The sequence below is a fragment of the Belonocnema kinseyi genome, chromosome 5, assembly GCF_010883055.1.
Source record: "Belonocnema kinseyi isolate 2016_QV_RU_SX_M_011 chromosome 5, B_treatae_v1, whole genome shotgun sequence".
NCBI lineage: Eukaryota > Metazoa > Arthropoda > Insecta > Hymenoptera > Cynipidae > Belonocnema > Belonocnema kinseyi.
In genome coordinates, this window is record NC_046661.1 from 145999850 (window position 1) to 146004469 (window position 4620).

The 4620-nt window shown below is 21.1% G+C and overlaps 1 protein-coding gene across 1 annotated transcript in view; it reads left to right on the forward strand.

The window, feature by feature from the left end:
• The window catches only part of LOC117173941 (adenylate cyclase type 9), a 74250-nt gene that overhangs the window by 53256 nt on the left and 16374 nt on the right, over nt 1–4620 (forward strand). The window lies entirely within an intron of this gene.

Below are 4620 nucleotides of genomic sequence, written 5' to 3' on the forward strand. Positions count from 1 at the left end.
ATTTTATTTACAAAAAAAGTTCTTAGGTTCAAAAAAATATTCAGTGAACTGAAAAACTGTGGTCGGTAATATAGGTATTTAGCTGTGTCACATGCCCTTAATGTCGTCCTTTTTGATTAAAAAATCATCTTTTTGGATCGAAAATTCAAGTTCTTCTGGTTCAAAATTCATCATTTTGTCGAAAATTCAAATATTTGGTTCAAAAATTCATTCTTTTATAAGGATTCAACATTTTAACTCATTTTAGTTGAAATTTTATTTTTTGGTTCAGGATTGTACTATTTCGTTGAAAATTATTGATTTTTTAAAAAATAAAAATGCAACTATGAGGTACAGAATTTAACACTTTTAAAAAGTCATCCTTTTCTATTAAAAATTCATCTTTTTTTATTTTAAATTCAAGTTTTTTTTTTTGTCGAAACTCATTTCTTGTTTAATAATTCATATTTTGATCGTAAAAAGTCAACTGAAATCCTTTTTAACAGAAAATTTAATTATTTGGTTAAATTTTTTTACTACAAATGTAACTATTCCATTTTTTATTGAAAATTTATATTTTTTAGTTGAAAACACTTTTTGTCTTTTTCAACTAAAAATTTAACTATTTCATTTTTGATTAAAAAATTATTTTAATTAATTTAAAATTAATCCTCTGGGTTGAAAATGCATCTTTTTATCGAAAATTCATTTTTTGTTGTTGCAAATTCAACAATTTGGTTAAAAATTCATCATTTTAGTTGAAATTTCATTTTTTGGTTCAGGATTGAACTATTTCGTTGAAAATTCATGTTTTTTTTTTATTGAAAATTCATATTTTGATCGTGAAAATCAACTGAAATCTATTTTATTTTTGGTTAAAAATTTATCTTCCTCCGTTAAAAATTAATCTTTTGGTTGAAAATTGATCTTTTTCGAGAATTTAACTTTTTCGTTTAAAAATTCATTATTTTTTGGTTATAAGAATCATTTTAGTTGAAATTTCATTTCTTTGGTTGAAGATTTTAAGTTTGAAGATATTTAGTTGAAAATTCGTTTTTTTTTCAAATATGTTTATTTTTTGGATAAAAATGAGACTACTTGCTACAGAATTTAACAATTTTCTAAAAAGTCATCCTTTCTGGTTAAAAATTCATCTTTTTTAGTTGAAAATTCTTTTTTTTCTTTTTTAACTAAAAATTTAACTATTTTATTTTTAGTTGAAAATTTATCTTCTTTAGTTGAAAATTAATCCTGTCGGCTGAAAATGCATCTTTTTGTAGAAAATTCATTTTGTTTTTGTTGGAAATTCCACTATTTGGTTAAAAATATTTATCATTTTAGTTGTAATTTTATCTATTGGTTCAGGATGGAACTATTTCGTTAAAAATTCGTGTTTTTTTAATTATTCTTTTTTTTTTTAAATAAAAATGCAACTGTTTGGTGCTGATTTGAAAATTTTTTGTAAAAAGGCATCCTTTTCTGTTAAAGATTCATCTTTTTTTATTGAAAGTTTATATTTTGATCTTGAAAAATTAACTGAAATCTTTTTTAAAAGAAAATTTAACTATTTTGTTGAGTTTTTTTCTCATTAAAAATGTAACTATTCAAGTTTTTGTTCAAAATTGACCGTTTTTAGTCAAAACCTTTTCTTTTTGTTTTTAACTAAACATTAAACTATTTCATTTTTGGTATAAAATTTATCTTCTTTCGTTGAAAATTATTCCTCTCGGTTAAAAATGCATCTTTTTGTCGAAAATTAATTTTTTTGTTGTTGGAAATTCAACTATTTGGTGAGAAAGTCATAATTTTAGTTGAAATTTTATTTTTTTGGTTCAGGATTGAACTATTTCTTTAAAAATTCATGTTTTTTTTTAATTCGTTTTTTTAATAAAAATGCAACTATTTGGTACAGAATTTGAAAATTTTGTGAAAAAGTCATCGTTTTCTATTAAAAATTCATCTTTTTTTATTTTAAATTCAAGTTTTTTTGTCGAAACTCATTTCTTGTTTGAAAATTCATATTTTGGTCGTGAAAAGTCAACTGAAATATTTTTTAACAGAAAATTTAACTATTTTCTTGCATTTTTTCAATAAAAATGTAACTATTCCATTTATTGTTGAAAATTGATCTTTTTTAGTTGAAAAATGGTTTTTATTTTTTAACTAAATATTTAACTATTTCATTTTTGATTCAAAAATTACCTTGTTTAGTTAAAATTAATCCTCTTGGTTGAAAAATGATATTTTTGTCGAAAATTCAATTATTTCGTTCAAAAATGCATTTTTTTATAGTGATTCAAAATTTTAGTTGAAAATTTATTTTGATAATTTTCTTTCTCCTTTTTTTACCTACAAATTTAACTATTCCATGTTTTGTTGAAAATTCTTTTTTTCGTTTTTTTTTCATAAATATTTAACTATTTCATTTTTCATTCAAAATTTATTTTGTTTGGTTTAAAATTAACCCTCTCGGTTGAATATGCATCTTTTTGTCGAGAATACGCTTATTTGGTTGAACATTTAATTTTTTTATAGGGATTCAAAATTTTAGTTGAAAAATTATTTTGATAATTTCATTTCTCCTTTTTTTAACTAAAAATGTAACTATTCCATTTTTTGTTCAAAATGTACCTTTTTTAGTTGAACCTTCTTTTTCTTTATTAACTAAAAATTGAACTATTTCATTTTTGGTTGAAAATTTATGTTCTTTCGTTGAAAATTAATCTTCTTGGTTGAAAATTCATTTTTTTGTCGAAAATTCAACTATTGGTTAAAAAATTTATTTTGATAATTTTTTTCTCTCCTTTTTTTAAACTAAAAATGTAACTATTCTATTTTTTTTAAAGTTTACCTTTTTTAGTTGAACATTCTTTTTTCTTTTTTAACTTTTTTATTTTTGATTCAAAATTTATTTTGTTTGGTTGAAAATTAATCCTCTTGGTTGAAAATTCATCTTTTTCTCGAAAATTCGATTATTTGTTTAAACATTTAATTTTTTTATAGGGATTCAAGGTTTCAGTTGAAAAATGAATTCTCTTGGTTGAAAATTCGTTTTTTTCGAAAATTCAACTATTTGGTTAAAAAATTCATTGTTTTTTTTTATTAAAGATCATCATTTTAGTTGAAATTTCATTTTTTTGTTTGAGGATTCAACTATTTCGTTGAAAGTTCTTTTTTTGTTTGTTTGTGTTTTTCAATAAAAATTCAACTAAATGGTACAGAATTCAATAATTTTGTTAAAAAGTCATTATTTTCTATTAAAAATTCATATTTTGATCGTGAAAAGTCAACTGAAAATTTTTTTAACCGAAAATTTAACTATTTTGTTGAAATTTTGTTTTCACTAGAAATGTAACTACTTCATTTTTTATTTAAAGCATACCCTTTTTTAGTTGAACATTCTTTCTCTTTTTTAACTAAAAATATAAATATTCCATTTTTTATTTAAAATTTTTCTTCTTGGTTGAAAATTGATCCTTTTGTCGAAAATTCGATTATTTGGTTGAACATTTAATTTTTTTTATAGGGACTCAAAGTTTCAGTTTGAAAAATTAATCCCCTTGGTTGACAATTCATCTTTTTGTCGAAAATTCAGCTTTTTGGTTAAAAAATTTATTTTGATAATTTTTTTCTTCTTTTTTTTAACTAAAAATGTAACTATTCCATTTTTGGTCGAAAATTTATCTTTTTTCGTTGAAAATTAATTCTCTGGGTTGAAAATTCGTTTTTTTTTTGTCGAAAATTCAACTATTTGGTTAAAAAATTCATTGTTTTTTTTATTAAAGATCATCATTTTAGTCGAAATTTCATTTTTTTGTTGAAATTTTGTTTTCACTAAAAATGTAACTATTTCATTTTTTATTTAAAGCATACACTTTTTTAGTTGAACATTCTTTCTCTTTTTTAACTAAAAATTTAACAATTTCATTTTTTATTTAAAATTTTGCTTCTTGGTTGAAAATTGATCTTTTTGTCGAAAATTCAACTATTTGGTTAACAAATTTATTTTGATTTATTTCTTCTTCTTTTTTTTAACTAAAAATGCAACTATTGCATTTTTTTTGAAAATGTACCTTTTTTAGTTAAACATTCTTTTTTCTTTTTTTAACTAAAAATTTAACTATTCCATTTTTTGTTCAAAATTGATCTTTTTTAGTTGAAAATTCATTTTTTCTTTTTTAACTTTATTTATTCTTGATTCAAAATGTTTTTTTTTTGGTTGAAAATTAATCCTCTTGGTTAAAAATTCATCTTTTTCTCGAAAAGTCGATTATTTTGTTTAACATTAAATTTTTGTATAGGGTTCAAAGTTTCAGTTGAAGATTAATCCCCTTGGTTGAAAATTCATCTTTTTGTCGAAAATTCAACTATTTGGTTAAAAAATTTATTTTTATAATTTTTTTTCAGTTTTTTTAAACTAAAAATGTAAATATGCCATTTTTGGTGGAATATTTATCTTCTTTCGTTGAAAATTAATCTTCTTGGTTGAAAATTCATTTTTTTGTCGAAAAATCAACTATTTGGTTAAAAAATTCATGGTTTTTTTATTAAACATCATCATTTTAGTTGAAATTTCATTTTTTTGATTGAGGATTCAACTATTTCGTTGAAAATTCGTTTTTTGTTTGTTTGTGTTTTTCA